Source organism: Humulus lupulus, chromosome 4, assembly GCF_963169125.1.
Source record: "Humulus lupulus chromosome 4, drHumLupu1.1, whole genome shotgun sequence".
Classification (NCBI taxonomy): Eukaryota; Viridiplantae; Streptophyta; class Magnoliopsida; order Rosales; family Cannabaceae; genus Humulus; species Humulus lupulus.
Genome location: NC_084796.1, coordinates 124,728,109 through 124,744,849, shown reverse-complemented (window position 1 = coordinate 124,744,849; position 16,741 = coordinate 124,728,109). Strand labels below are relative to the sequence as shown.

Genomic DNA, 16,741 nt, shown 5'->3' with positions numbered 1-16,741 from the left:
TTGAGACGTAGGGACGTCTGGGTTCGTGGCTGCGTGACTGGGTGGAGAGTTGTGTGGGTAGAGAGCTTCTCGGTCTGGGTGGTGCCGAGGCTTAGGGTACACGCAGCTGGTTCTGGGCAGGGAGGTACGGGGAGTGGAGAAGATGATAATGGGGTATTATGGTATTTTGGTATATATGGATATATATATATATATTTGATAGATATAATAGAAAGTTTATTGAAATATATATATACATAGATTTTATATAGTTTATAGTATGTACATATATATTTTCTTAAATACATATTTCTGTATATGGATATATTAATATATATATAGTATTACTATGAGTGTTATTATAGATAGAAATACATATATACTTTTTTTTTTGTTTTGTAAATATATATAAATAGTATATATAGATAGGTGTTTCTCTGAATGAACCCACGACCCAGAATTTAGCCTGCCCAGAATGCCACCATTTTGCCCTCGTTTTGCTTCAGCAACCCAAATTTGACGTAACTCCCTTTTATTTTCGGAAATTTTTGCGTGCAGTTTGCTGAAGCAAAACTCTCACAAAACCTTCAGACTCCAAAATTACTTCCAAAACACCTTGTTTCTTGCTGTCTTAACACCTGAAACACTAAAATACACATAAAACCACTCCAAAATATCACACTAAAATGAAATTAAAATTCTAAAAATTAAAACTAACAATAAAAATAATTAAATACACTCATATATTTGTCTTTTCTTTTATTGGTTGAATTTTTTTTTTCATTTTTTTCAGTGCATTTTTATTCTTTATTTCTTTGAGTTGCTTTACAAATGAATCCTCCAAAAACCATAGCAACCCAAACTTCATTTTTTTTCTAAGGATCTTTCAAGGAAACCAAGATTTGGTATTGCTCAACCTCGCTTCCCCCAAACTTTGCTTCTTTCCTTGTTACCTTAAATTCTCTTCCCACATGCTCATCATATAATTCCACTACACCATTGTGAAACACCTTGCTCACTAAGAACCCACCATCACACCTTCATTTCACTAGAGAGTTTGAGAAAAAAACTTTATTCCCAACTTCCAACATTTGTGATTGAGGCTTTCTACTATGTTTCTTTTTCTTCTTCTTTTTCCTCATTAGCTTTGGAGAATAAGATGGTTCTTCTTCCCTACTTATCCATGACTCCCCACCTTTCTCAATTTCTTCAAAAGGGACCTTTTTCTTGACTCCATTGCTATACTTTCCATGCATCTTTTCAATCAACTTGAAGTTAGAAACACTTATGGCCAAACAAGCTTCAACTTCATTAGGAGAGCGTATAGGATTAAAAACCTTGAATGTGACTTGTTCGTCTTGAGCTCGAATGGTGAGCTCTCCTTTTTCAACATCTATCAACGTCCTCCCAGTGGCAAGAAATGGTCTCCCCAAAATGATCGGTACATCCCTATCTTCCTCATAGTCAAGAATAATGAAATCTACCGGAAAAATGAACTTGTCAACTTGTACTAGGACGTCTTCAATCTTTCCCTCCGGATGCACCATAGAACGGTCAGCCAATTGCAAGGTGAGTGTAGTTGGCCTTGCTTCTCCAATTCCCAACTTCTTAAAAATGGACATGGGCATCAAATTAATACTAGCTCCCAAATCACAAAGAGCTTTACCAACTTCTCGTCCCCCAATAGAAATTGGAATTGTGAAACTACCTGGATCCTTCAACTTTGGAGGAATTTTATTCTTCAATATAGCACTACAACCTACAGTCAAAGCAACCGTTTCAAATTCACCAAGCCTCCTCTTCTTTGTCAAAATATCCTTCAAGAACTTCACATAATTAGGCATTTGTTCCAAAGCGTCCACCAACGGTATGTTGATGTGGAGTTGCTTCAAAACATCCAAAAATCTTCAGAATTGTCCATCTTGTTGCTGCTTTTGAAAACGTTGAGGAAATGGTGGAGGTGGCTTGCTCATTGGCTTCTCTGTTGCATTTTGCTGAGGAATTGCTGCAGCAATTGCTTTAGGATCAGCATTTGAATTTTTCGAATTCACAGTTTTGTCTCCCTTCTCCACACTACTTTGGATTGAAGTGGGCTCGTTGTTTCTCTTACAATTCTCCTCTGTCAATTCTAGATTTTTACCATTCCTCAAAGTGATCGCCTTGCATTTCTCTTTACCATCTCTCCTTGGATTTTCAGTATCACTAGGAAAGGTGCCTTGTAGTCTATTCCTTAGCTCATTAGCTAGTTGCCCCATTTGAATTTCTAAGTTCCTCAAGGATACCGCTTGGCTCTGAATCACAACATCGTTCTTGGCCATATATTCTTTCATTAAACTCTCCAACGAGCTTGATTACGACACTTGAGGAGGAGGTGGTTGAGCTCTTGGTTGTTGTTGAGAAAACCCCAGTGGATATGTAGTCTTGTTTTGCATTGGTGCTCCACTTGAACTAGCTCCTTGACCCCCCCATGAGAAGTTTGGATGCTGCCTCCACCTCGGATTGTAAGAGTTCGAATATGGGTTATTTCGGTTGGCATTTTGATTCCCCACATAACAAACTGAAGCGGGATTCGAAGGACAACTCTCAAATGCATGCCCATCTCCACAATAAAAACAAGATACATCGGCAACTTATCCCATAGCAGCTGGTTGTACCATTCCCCCCAAACTCATATTCTTGAGAAGGTTAGTCATTAAAGAAACTTGAGCGGTCAAAGCTGTCAGTGCATCAACTTCAAGTATACCAGCCACTTTTCGACTTGTTGAGGCTCTAACATTGGACCATTGATAATTGTTGCTAGCTATCCTCTCCAAAATCTCATAGGCTTCATTGTAGGACTTGGAGAGAATAACCCCATTAGCTAAAGCATCTAACACCATACGAGTGGAAGAATTGAGCCTATTGTAGAAAGTTTCCATTTGTATACAATGCGGGATCCCATGGTGTGGACATTTCCTCAATAACTCCTTGAATCTCTCCCAAACTTCACAAAATGATTCATCTTCTAGCTGCTGAAATGACATAATTTCATTGCGAAACTTGGCATTTTTGGTAGGAGGGAAGAACTTCATCAAGAATTTTTCAGCCAACTCATTCCATGTAGTCACCGAGTCGGGAGGTAGGGTGTTGAGCCAAGCTCTAGCTCGATCCCTCAAAGAGAAAGGGAATAATTTCAACCTTAGGGCCTTGTCAGTCACTCCTTGTAGCTTGAAAGAATCGCTCACCTCCAAAAATGAACGGAGATGAAGATGAGGATCCTCAGTAGGCAGCCCACTAAATTGACCCACTGTTTGCAACATTTGGAACATCACGAGCTTTAACTCAAAGTGGGGTGCTTGAATTTTAGGCCTAACAATGCCCGGATTGAGCTCATTAAACATGGGGGCAGCATACTCCCTTATGGCTCTCTCTCTATCATCAGCCATAGCAATTGTGTTAGTGACATTATTAGCACCCTCAACTCCTTCAACCTCTTTAGCCATATTAAGGCGATTTTGAGCTCGTTGTTCCCTTAGTCTTCTTCTAATTGTTCTTTCAATCTTAGGGTAAATAGGAGCTAGTTCAATGTCTTCTTGCTCATTCATATAGTAAATCACCTGAGAAAACACAAGAGCAAGAAAAAAAAGTTAGCTCAACAAAGAAAAATAGATAAATTGCAAGTAATTGATATTACAAAAATTTCTAATTTCAATCCCCGGCAACGGCGCCAAAAACTTGTTGTGATCAATTTAATATTTGATTTTAAATACGCAAGTGCACGCAATCACACAAGTAATATAATGATAAGTAAATCGTCTCCACAGGGATTGCAAATTAGAAAAAATAAGCAAAACAATTACTAAACAATTTTAAGAAATTAAAAATCAAGTGGGTTGTTTATAGGCTAAGAAAAATATTAAAAAAATGGAAATACTGAAATTAAAAACTGAACTGAACAAGAAAATTGAGAGAAATATATGGATTGCAAAATGGACTTGAATTATTGAATTCCCCTATATTATTCATCCTGAACAACTTGCGGACAGATTGTTGTAGCAATATTCTAGTAAAACTCCCAGGTTAACAAGAATTCATTTAAACACCCATAAAACTTTCCCAAATTTTATGACATTAATTCTTCTACCTAATTAAACATATTCCTATGCAAAATCAGATTTAAGAATGCAAATCAAATTTTAATTCTCAAAAGTTACACAAGGCAAATAACATATCCCTATGTTACTTACTAACATACCCTAACATAGATTATGACTTGTGTCATCCAAGTTTTTCCCATTACATTTAATCTTTCCAGCATTAAACATAATTAAATAACTTGCCATTTTTGGCCAAACAACAACAAGAAATTAATATAAGCACACTTGAATGAACAAAGGAAATTTTACTAAAATAAAGTGCAAGAAATTGATAGACTATAACATAGGGTTCATCAACAATTCAAGCCACCTAAAAATTAGTTCATTGATGAGTTCATAGACATTAATTCATGATCAAAACAGCCCATAATATTCAGATTTAGAATCCAACTAAGAAATTAATAAAATAAAGTTTAGGAAAAGAAGAAAGAACAAATCCAAAATGATGCTTCAGCTTTCTTTGTTTGTCCTCATTCTTCATTGTTGATATTATGAGTTTTTCTCCTATCTTTTTCTGGTTTTCTTTTCCAAAAATGGCTGCTGCTTCCTCCCTACGGCTGAAACCCTCTTTTGTGTATATTAGGTTTTGTTTCCTCCCTTTTCCAAAAGTACCATATTGCCCCTTTTTCTCCAAAAACATGAAGTCGTCCTTTTTTTTTGTCCTTTTCTCCAATATGACTAGTTCTTTCTGCCCTTGCCACCTCAGCCAAAATGTCAGCTCACCCATTGACTGCCACGTGTTCCATGTGCCCCAAACGTTGCCTGATCAAAATGCTTCTGTTTTGCTGCAGCAAACCTGATAATACAGCCATCAACAACAAAATTAAATCAAAATAGTTTCACATGTTAGTTCATTCTTTGTGCGAATATTTATCCATGAAACTATTACCTTTAACCCAATAGCTATTAAAAACTAAAAAAAAAAAATTAAACTTAATTAAGATAATGAAAACATCAAGGTTAGCTACAAAAGCTAAAAATAAACTAACATCACCCATGATTTTTTCACAATTATAAGTTCAAAAGCACATGAAATAACTCTTTATTCAAGAGTTATCATTACACCTGATTTGGAAGCTTTAGGAGGCACCTTTGTGGCCGTAGGGTTGGTAACACAAAGGTCATAGGCTGGGGTTCTTCAGTGCCCTTTTAACACCAGGAGAGGAGTCCGTAGGCACAACAAAATCATATGATTTATCTTTGGATTTTTCACCAGAACCTTCTTCAAACTTAGCTTCTGAAGAATCAGACTCTGCCTTTGAAGGAACAGAGTCACCCTTCGAGCTAGGATCAGAATCAACCAACGGTGTGGTTGAAGGAAACACATCCTCGATTTCAGTGTTGGAACAATGATGTTTGTCAGATGCCTCACGAGAAGATGATTGAACCACTTTCGAAGAAGAAGGCTTCAATTTGGACGACCCAATCACCTGTGCCTTTCTGACATAGGAATTTTTGAAGGCTAGGGACTTCTTTCTTTTTGAACTTTGTGTGGCAGGAGGAGTCTCGATAGTTTTAGTCACAACAGATGGGGAATGAGAAGGTCTTACTTGGTCACTAACAGGTGGGTTAGAGGATGTGACAGCCTCGTCAGTTGATTTCACAGAGAGTGATTTAGGACTTGTAGATGCCGAGGGTCCATTTGCTGCAGAGGACGAACCTACGACATTCTTTGACAGAGGAATGACAGGCGAGATCTCGAGTGTTTTCCCAGAGTTGATAGGAAAAGTGGACTTGTGTGTGAGGGTTTTGCGACTGGTGGTTGGTGGAGTGGACAGAGGTACGGAGGCGGACGGCGAGTCAGTGGGGTTCTCAGGTGGAGTTTCTTTTGGGGGTTTCTTGGCTTTGGGAGAATTGGAGTGTTCAGTGCGAGCCATTTTTCTTGATTTTGCGAGAAACAAAATGAAATTGAGGAGAAGTGTTTCAAAGTGAGAGGGACGAAGTAAACATAATGAGGAGTTTATAGGAGAGGCATGGAATGAAAAATGGAAACCAAAATAATGTGTGATCAATATAAATGGCAATAACCATAAAAACAAAATATCCCCTTTCATTTTTAAACAAATACTCACAATTGACCAAGAGTCATCAATTAATTAGAGAGATCAAGATATTATATATCAAGAAAATATTGAGACAGATCACAAAAAGACTAAGACACAGTTGTAAAAAAATTCCCCCCTTTGTTTTTGTTTTTTTTTTTTAAAAAGAAAAATTTATTCAATAATTTTTTTTCAAACTAAAGCCAGCAGCCAATCACCACAAGATTAATGCAATGATCTATTTTCAGAGAAGAGTTTGTTAACAAAAAATCAATGAAATATTTTCAAATGGGAGAATAAATTATTAACGCAACCTGTCTTGTGATGGTATAGAATCAGAATCTCAATAATCAAGATCAGTCACTTAGTATATTAGAGCAAATCAATATGGGTACGAGACAAATAAATTTTTTTATATTTATTAGACATTAGTGTGTGTAGTGAAAGCAAGAGCACATTGTCCCTTTGTGGCATTTTCTTGAATTGGCCTTTTTTTGAGGGATCATTGCCCTTTTTGGCAGTTGTAGCCTCTTTTTTAGTAGTTGGTAACCATTACGGACACTGTCACACTATACTGATGGTAGTCATTTTCAATGGTAGTGTATATCCCTTTTTAACCCTTTCTACCGTAGTATGTCACACTTTTTAACCCTTTTTAACCCTTCAACGAAATGTATTTAGTTCTATATTCTTTAGTGTTTATTCTTTTAGTTGGGTATTGCATGCACCATTATCGTAATAGAGAATTGTTGGTACTTCTTTATCAGGTGATAATCCACATGTTCCTCAAATATATTAGTCTCATTAATCTCAGTCACACATTCTCCACTTGCCTCAATAATAACAAGTATCTCAACATGATTTAAAGTTGTCTCGTTAAAAATCTTATCAGGAAAACATAGTGGGAGAAAACATGAACTAAGGGAAAAAGAATGCAACACGTATATATATATCTCCCTCTCATGCAAATATCCATGGTAACTTTGGTGATCAGATATCTCATATGATTTTCATTATAACTATAAAATCACCACTTTAATATATCACCATAAATTATCCATGACCATACATTTACTATAACTATTATGGAACATCAATATTTATCCAACATATTAGATCATTATCGTATCATATAAACAATGTTATATAATATATATATATCATATTTATGACTATTGGTCAACTCATGAATAAATATATTGTAAAGACCCGACTAACTTAAAGACCTCGGACCTTTAAAACTATTAAGACATAACTACAATATTTTGGATACATAAATAAAATAATACAACTTTATTATAGAAAATCCAAAATACGGGATTCCATTGTTTATACATAAAATCATAAAGAAAACAAAATATTTATTTAAATGTTTAAATACTAAATGCGAAAATCATAAATACATAATTAAAAGACTCAAATGTCAATGTTATCCTCGATCAATCCCATCGGTTCATTCCTTTAGTTCCTCGCCCAATACACATGCTGTAACGACCCAAAATTACTAATAAGACTTAAGGGCCTTGATTAGTGTGCCGGGAAGGCATAACTGGATTATGTATGATTTAAATAATTAAATGCATGATTATGTGATAAGCATGTTTATATGATTATTTGGATATATGAGATACATGATTATGAGTATTAGTATCCATGTAGGGCCTGATTAGATTATAAGGGCATATTCGTAATTTGGGCCTGTTGAGGGCATAAACATGATTATTTGTGATAAATTATTGAGACCACATTATTATGTGAATATATTTGCAGCTTGTGACTCGAGGCGATCCTAGTGAGTAGTTTAGCGAAAAAGTCATGGTGGGGATTTATACCCGGCTCGGGGTGAGCTTGGGGGTATTTCTGGGAATTTGGGAAATATATTGGAGACTATTTGACATTGAGGAAAATAATTGGTGATTATTTAGGAGTCGGGATGTAAGTGGTAATTATTAGGGACACTCGAGGAATTAGCAGGAATTGGGAACAATGACCAAAATGCCCTTAGAATGACTTAAAAAAGGCTTGGTTATATTTGGGAGGGAAATATGGTCTTTAGGTGTTTAAAAAGGGATAAGTGTGTTCTATTTTTAGCCTTAGTGGAAGTTGTAGAATATAGTAGAAGTAGAAGGAAGGAAAGAAAGAAGAAAAACAAGGACTCTTTCTCTCTATCGGTTTTTTCTCCCTTCACCATTTCTTGAGGATTTCTGAAGCTGCAACTCAGTGGAGGCTTAGGCTAGAGTTGGGACCTTGGTTCTTGAGGTAATCAAGAGGGTTAGCTGGAGTTAAGTCCCAAATAAAGGTAAGGTTTAAAGCTATGTTGAGATTTCTGAGTTCTGGTGAGTTTGAGTTCTGAATTTGGATTTTTAAATGGAAGTTAAGGGGTTTGAGCTTGAAGAATTGAGGAGCTAAAGGCTGGAAGGATACTAAGGGAAACCTAAGGTCCAATTCCTCATTAAAGGTAAGAATTTCTGAGCTTGATCATCAGAGTTGCTGGGTTGATTATGGTTTTCTGATGAGTTCTTGAGTTTTGAGGTCTATTCTTGTTTTCTTTATTTGATGGTGCATGTGGCTAAGTTTAATGTTGTTGGGATATGTGGGATGAGATGTAGAGAATGGTAGGCTCAATTTGGTGTGTGGTTGAGGTTTGCAAGGGTTTTAGGGAGTTTTGGCTTGAGGAAATTCGAAGGAGAAAATCAGAGGTTGAAGATTGTTGTTTGTAGCGCCGTAGCGCTAGCCTTGGAGCACTACATCGCTATGCTGGCTTCCTAGGGGGCTTTTGTCTCGGCTTGTAGTGCCCACTTTGTGGTGCTGTAGCGCTACCCTGCCTCTAAAAATGGATTTTTGGGTATTTTCTTAGGCTTTTTGCCCCGGGGCTCGGGGTTTGATTCCACCACCCCGTTTGGTGGAATTAGGGCTTCCCGAGGGCTCGGGATTGGTCCCGAGGATATATTACAGAATTGAAGTTTAGTGATGGCTCTAATTTATGGCTGTGGCTAGGTGTACACTAGGGCTTGGAAGGGATTATGCTTGAAGGTTGACTTCACTAATCAAAGCTATCAGAATCAAAGGTAAGAAACTGCACCCGGTTATGTGCTTGTGTTGGGACTAAGAGTTCCCTATATTTGCATGTTATATCATGAGATGGTATTATGCCATGGGGACATGTGATAAACGACCTAAGAGTGCCAGAATCAATATTTGCGCACAGGGCGTGGCTTGGTCACTGGTAGCTGAGGTTAAGTACATAATCACTGAGCTCGGCCTAAGCGAGCCGGAGTCAGTGGGATAATCAGAGGGTGCGGCCTATGGGCGCTGACCTTGGATTTTGGTGTGATATGTTTAATGTTGTTTAAATTGATGGTTGTGGCGAGTATGTTATCTAAATAACTGATTATTGGCTTGTAGATTGATATCACTGTTTATATGGGCAATATGACCTATTTGTATATGATTGATAATTCATGAAATATCTGACTGTTGTTTATCATTTATACTTTGTATTATGGCTTTCTTGCTGGGCCTCGGCTCATGGGTTCTATGTGGTGCAGGTAAAGGAAAGAGCAAGGTGGACCAGTCCAGAGTTGGAGAGCTTTGAGGTTGAATGTACATAGTCAGCTGATCGGCTGCCACGACCGAGGAGTGGTACAGGACAGGAGAAGGCTAAATGTGTGTTTTGCCCTTAGAGTGGCCAGTACTTGTTTATAACCTGGAATTTTTGTAAACTGTCTTTTAAACTCTATTTCTTTTGGCATCCCATGTATGAAATGTTTATCTAAATGAAATGTATCTTTTATGACCAAAATATTTTAACCCTAGTTCAATTATAGTTTCAGTAACACGTTTCTAATTAAATGACTTGATTAGTAAGTCTTGCACCTTTATAAACACATAGTGTATGTAATGACCCAAAATTACTAATAAGGCTTAAGGGCCTTGATTAGTGTGCCAGGAGGGCATAATTAGAAGTTGTGTGAATTAATGGTGTGGTATGCATGATTATGGGAAATGCATGTTTATGAGTATTTGATAAGCATGCGGGGCCCTGTTTGGTTGTAAGGGCATACTTGTAATTTTGTCCCGTTAGGGCATAAATGTGATTTTGTGATAATCTGTTAAGACCACATTATTATGTGGATATATGTGTTTACAGCCTTCGACAAGAGGCAACCCTAGGGAGCAAGTAGCGGGAAAGTCACAACGGGACCCGATACTTGACTTGGGGCAAGTCAAGGGGTATTTCGGGTATTAGATGATTATTTGGATTATCAGGTTATGGAAATAAATAATTGGAGATATATTTGAGGTTAGGAAGTCTAGGTGGAAATACTGGGGAATTTTACCATTTTGTCCTCAGGGACATTCTCGGTACCCCGAGCCTTGGGATCGACTTAAGTACCTAAGGATAGACTAAGTAAATTTTAGAAAGCAGTGGAACAAAAGCTAAACTCACCCTTCTCTCTCTCTCTCTCCCCTTTTCTCTTAAGGAAAACTTTTGAAAAACAAAGGGGATTTGGCTGGAATTCAGTGATTTGAGCTGAGGATTTGGAGGATGAAATCAGTGGAAGCTAGGGAAAATAACTAGAATCTAAGGTAAGATGTAAGTTTTATGTATGGTGGTTAGAATTCTGTTACTTTGGTTGAACTCTAAGAGATTTGTGGGTTTTGAAATTGAAGATTGGATAGAAGCTAGGAACTTGGGAGTTAGCCCAGAAATAGCTTAAAGAACTTGTTCTGCAGTGAAGGTAAGTTCGAAATTATGATTTAATGTTTGAATTCTGGTGTTTTCATGACTGGTTTGAGTGTTCTTGAGTGTGTGGGTTCAAAAGATTGAAATGTTGTTTTGATGGGTTTCTAGACTAGATTTCTGCTGGGTTTTGCTGCTGGAAGCATGTTAGAGAGTTGTGATAATTGAATTATGTTATTGGGATGGTCTAGGGTGGATTTGGGTGAGGTTTGGATATTAAAAATGGTGGTTTTTCTGGGTTCGCGAGGCTGGGCCGCGACTCTGTTCTAAAGTGTCGCGGCCCTTCGGAGCAAGGAAGAGCCAGGAGGGCTCTGAGATGAGGGAGCGCCGCAGCGCCACAGGGGCAGGGCCGCGGCGCTTGTCTATGGTCAGAGAGACCTAGCCTCTGTTTTAGGGGGCAGGCCGCGGTGCAGGTCTTAGGGGTCGTGGCCCTTAAGGGCATTTGTGGCCTTTTGGAGTTTTTAAGCGTGGGAACCTGACCTTTGGTGCTTGGGATCGATCCCACTACCGTGTTTGGTGGAATTCGATGTCCCGAGGCTAGAATTCTATCTGGAAACCCTTATATAATTATTGATGGAATCCTTTATTATGGTTGTGACTAGGTGTACGCTTGGGCTCGGGGTAGGATCGTGCTCGGGGGTCATCTCTCCTAACACTTGGAATTAAAGGTAAGAAAACTACACCCGGTTGTGGAATTTATATTGGGACTAAGGGTTCCCTGTTTTGTATGCTTTTTAAAGAGGATGGTATTATGCCATGTTAATTGTAAATGGATGGTATCACGCCATGTAAATAGTAAATGTGCGGCCTAAGAGCGCTGGAGTTTCCACTTGCGCATAGGGCGCGACTCGGCCACTGGTAGCCGAGGACAACTTATTATGTACTGAGCTCGGTTTAAGTGGGCCGGAGTCAATGGGTTAAACAAAGGGTGCGACCTAAGTTTTCGGCCCTAACTATCATGTGATTTGAGTGCAATTATTATGATGATTATGATATGCTGGTTAGTTGAATGGTAGATTGTTAGCTTGTTGAATATTATCGTTGAATGGGTGAATGTTGTGTACTGTTGAGTACCTGGTTATGTCTTGTGAAATAATTGAATATTATTAGTGATTGTGTTTTAAATGTTATGTTTTCTTGCTGGGCCTTGGCTCATGGGTGCTACGTGGTGCAGGTAAGGGCAAGGGTAATGCAAGTTAACCATGGTTTGGAGAGCTCTGGGGGCGAGGTGTACATTGTCAGCTGCTCAGCCGCCACGGTCGAGGAATTATACAGGAACGAGAACCTAAACGTGTATTTTTCCATTAGAGTGGCTTGGTTATTTATAAGCTTTGGAAATTTTGTAATTACGTTATTTAAACCTTGATTTGGGATCCCATGTACCGAATGTGTATTTTATTGAAAATTATTCGTTTATAACCAAAATCTTTTAAACCTAACCTGTTTGTATCGTTAGATTCACATTTTTAATCAAATGACTTGATTAGCAAGTCTCGCACTATTTCAAACACACAGTGTAACGATCTTGGTTATCCAGGGCGTTACAATGTAACGGTGTTGGCTACCCAGGGCGTTACAACTTGGTATCAGAGCCTCCTAGGTTTAAGGGTTCCTGAAGACTGGCTGGACATGTACATTCGCCGCAAAAGACAAGCTCGACTCAGGGTTTGGTAATTGTGTATACATGATTATATGTTTTAATGATTAGAAAGGAATATGAGTGTTAATATCTGTGTGATTAATAGGAAGCATGAGATAGTGATAGGGCCTGGCCTTTGACTATTGTGTGATAATATCAAGGCATGCTTATTAGCATTGCTATGTATGTGAATGAATATTTGAATAAACTGTTATATCTTGATTGCTTGTGAATAATTGGGTTACAATGGTGGATAATGGAAGGATTAGTACCCTGTCATCATAGTCTGACCGCCGAGTCATTGATTGCAGATTAACTTGGATAGCTATGCATCCAAGATGATCTGTACGACTTACCGGCAGTAGGTCTGAGGCAAGATATGATGACCAGAGCCAGACCCCTTCGCCAGTCCCTGAGAACTGGCAGCAGGTCATGGCAGACATGCAAGCACGGCTACAGAGCCAGGATGAGCGGATTCGACTTCTGCGATAGGAGGCTTCGTCAGGGAGTGCTACCCCTACTATGCCACCTGCAGTGGTACCAGTTGTACAACCAGTGGAGGTTGGGAATAAATGGGAGCCGTTGTATGAGCGGTTCAAGAAACAACATCCTCCAACTTTTGAGGGAGGACCAGATTCACTAAAGGATGAACAATGGATGAGTATGGTCACTGCTATTCTGAATTTCATGAGGGTAGAGGGTCATGACAGAGTAGCTTGTGCTGCATATATGTTGAGAGAGGATGCTCGCATTTGGTGAGAAGTGGCATCACAGACCAGGGATGTTACTACTTTGAGTTGGGAAGGATTTAAGGATTTATTAAGCTAGAAGTATTACAATGTGGCCATCAGGGCAGCGAAGGTTAATGAATTGGTTGGATTGGTTCAGGGCAATATGATAGTTACAAAATATGCCCTGAAGTTCGACAGACTTATGAAGTTCGCACCAGATCTTGTGCCTACTAATGCAGCGAGACAGGATAGATTTATTAGAGGGCTTAGTGCTTTGATAGCCCGAGATGTGAGGATTACAACAGTTCCTAGGGGGACAACTTATGCCCAGGCTGTTGAGAAGGCTCTTACTTCTGAGGAAGCAGAGAATAAGATCTGGAGAGAGAGTGCAGTAAGGCGGGAGGGTCGCAGGGCGGTGCCTCCCTACTCTGGGTCTGGAAGGGGCAGAGGCCCCAATGATCTGAAGAGGAAGACCCCTAATGCTTCGACTGCTCTTGGTCCTGATAGAAGAGGTAGGGGTACTCAGGGTGGCTGTTAGGGAGGCAGAGATTCATGGAGGAGCTATCCTGAGTGCACGAGGTGTAGAAGACGCCATCTGGGCGAATGTCGGGCTAAGGCTTGTTATGTGTGCCGGGTAGTAGGACACCTCAAGAAAGACTGCCTAACAAAGAAGAAATGGGAAGCAGGGAAGATGGACAGCTTGACTCCAGCTCGAGTGTTCACCCTAACGCAGGCAGAGGCCGAGGCTAGTCCCTTGGTAGTGACAGGTCAACTTTCTAGTGCTGGCTCTCCTTTTACTGTATTGATTGACTCTGGTGCTACACATTCATTTGTTTCTAGTTTTCTAGTAAGGTGATTGATAGACTATGTAGACCTAGTGAGTATTATACTGCGGGGTTTGGGACTATATTGCCTACAGGAGAACTGGTATTTTCTAGGAGATGGATTAGAGCACTACCAGTGATGGTTGAGTGTAGGGAGTTTTCAGTAGACTTGATTGAATTGTACGTGGAGGACTTCGACATGATTTTAGGTATGGATTAGTTGGTTAGATACGGAGCTACTATTAATTGCAGGAAGAAGATGGTGACCTTTGAGCCAGAGGGTGAGGATCCCTTTGTCTTTATGGGAGCGGTATATGGACCCCACGTACCCATGATATCAGCGCTGAGAGCCAGAGGTTTATTACAGGGTGGATGTATAGGCTTTCTAGCTAGTGTGGTAGATTGGTTTGTGAGTTCTTGGATGTGTTCCCAAAGGATTTACCAGGGTTGCTGTCGCATAGGGAGATTCAGTTTGTTATCGAGTTAGCGCTAGGGACTGAGCCAATGTCGAGGGCACCATATAGAATGTGGCCAGCAGAACTGAAGGAATTGAAGATATAGTTACAGGAGTTTCTGGATTTGGGGTTCATCAGGCCGAGCTACTCGCCATGGGGTGCTCTAGTTTTGTTTGTGAAGAAGAAGGATGGGACTATGAGGATGTGTATAGACTACAGGGAATTGAACAAGTTGACTATCAAGAATAATTATCCTCTACCAAGGATTGATGACTTATTCGATCAGCTGTAGGGAAAGACGATATTCTCAAAGATTGATCTTCGATCTGGTTATCACCAGCTGAGGATCAAGGATGAGGACATACCAAAGATGGCCTTCCGAACGAGGTATGGGCACTATGAGTTTCTGGTCATGTCGTTTGGTTTGACCAATACCCCAGTAGCATTCATGGACTTAATAAACAGGGTGTTCAAGGACTTCTTGGATCAGTTCATCATTGTCTTCATCGATGACATTTTAGTGTAGTCCAGTTCAGAGGCAAAGCACGAGTTTCATATTCGACAGGTTTTGTAGAGGTTGAGGGAGCATTAGTTGTACGCTAAGTTTAAGAAGTGTGAGTTTTGGTTACTAGAAGTGACATTCCTTGGACATATTGTTGGTGCAGATGGGATTAAGGTGGATCCATCTAAGGTGGAGGTGGTGAGAGATTGGCCGAGGCCAAGGAACGCCTCAGAGGTTCGGAGCTTCCTCGGGTTAGCAAGTTATTATAGACAGTTTGTAGAAGGCTTCTCAAAGATTGCGGCACTGATGAAAAAATTGACACAGAAGAATTTGAAGTTTGTATGGTCAGACAAGTGTGAGAACAACTTTCAAGAATTGAAGCGGCGACATATTACTGCACCTGTGTTGAGTCTTCCTTCGGAGGAAGGAAAGTTTGTAGTCTATTGCGATGCGTCAAGGTTGGGTTTGGGTTGTGTGTTGATGCAGAACGAGAAAGTTATAGCTTATGCATCACGACTGCTGAAGGAATATGAGCAGCGGTATCCTACCCATGATTTGAAGTTAGCAGCGGTGGTATTCACACTGAAGGTTTGGCAGCATTATCTGTACGGGGAGAAGTGCGAGATACACACTGATCACAAGAGTTTGAAGTACTTTTTCATGTAGAAGGACCTGAACATGAGGCAGAGACATTGGGTGGAGTTGGTGAAAGACTATGACTGTGATATTCTTTATCATCCAGGGAAAGCCAATGTAACGACCCAAAATTGTTAATAAGGCTTAAGGGCCTTGATTAGTGTGAGGAGGGCATAAATGGGTATCTATGTGAATGGATGTTTAAATGCATGAATAAATGAGTGTACGGATATGAGTAGATGCATGATTATGTGATAAGAATGCTTATATGATTATATGAATATATGAGATGCATGACTATGAGTATTAGTATGGATGCATGCCTTGATTAGGTTATAAGGGTATAATTGTAATTTTGGCCCGTTGAGGGCATACACATGATTATTTGTGATAAATTGTTGAGACCACATTATTATGTGGATATATTTGCGGTTTGAGACTCAAGGCGATCCTCATGAGCGATTTAGCGAAAAAGTCACAGTGGGGATTTATACCCGGCTCAGGGGAGCATGGGGGTATTTTTGGGAAATTGGGAAATATATTGGAGACTATTTGATACCGAGGAAAATAATTGGTGATTAGTTAGGTGTCGGGATGTAAGCAGTAATTATTAGGGACAATCGAGGAATTAGCGGGAATTGGGAACAATGACCAAAATGCCCTTAGAATGACTTAAAAAAGGCTTGGTTATATTTGGGAGGGCAATATGGTCTTTTGGTGTTTAAAAAGGGATAAGTGTGTTCTATTTTTAGCCTTAGTGGAAGTTGTAGAATATAGTAGAAGTAGGAGGAAGGAAAGAAAGAAGAAAAATAAGGACTCTTTCTCTCTCTCGGTTTCCTCTCCCTTCACCATTTCTTGAGGATTTCTGAAGCTATAACTTAGTGGAGGCTAAGGCTAGAGTTGAGACCTTGGTTCTTGAGGTAATCAAGAGGGTTAGCTGGAGTTAATTCCCAAATAAAGGAGGTTTAAAGCTATGTTGAGATTTCTGAGTTTTGGTGAGTTTGAGTTCTGAATTTGGATTTTTAAATGGAAGTTAAGGGGTTTGAGATTGAA

The 16,741-nt window shown here is 39.4% G+C and overlaps 1 non-coding gene across 1 annotated transcript; it reads left to right on the top strand.

Moving 5' to 3' along the window:
• Positions 1 to 2,913: 2,913 nt before the first annotated feature.
• Positions 2,914 to 3,020, top strand: LOC133833756 (small nucleolar RNA R71). The gene has a single exon (XR_009893119.1). It is a non-coding gene; the product is annotated as a small nucleolar RNA R71 (small nucleolar RNA).
• Positions 3,021 to 16,741: the final 13,721 nt, after the last annotated feature.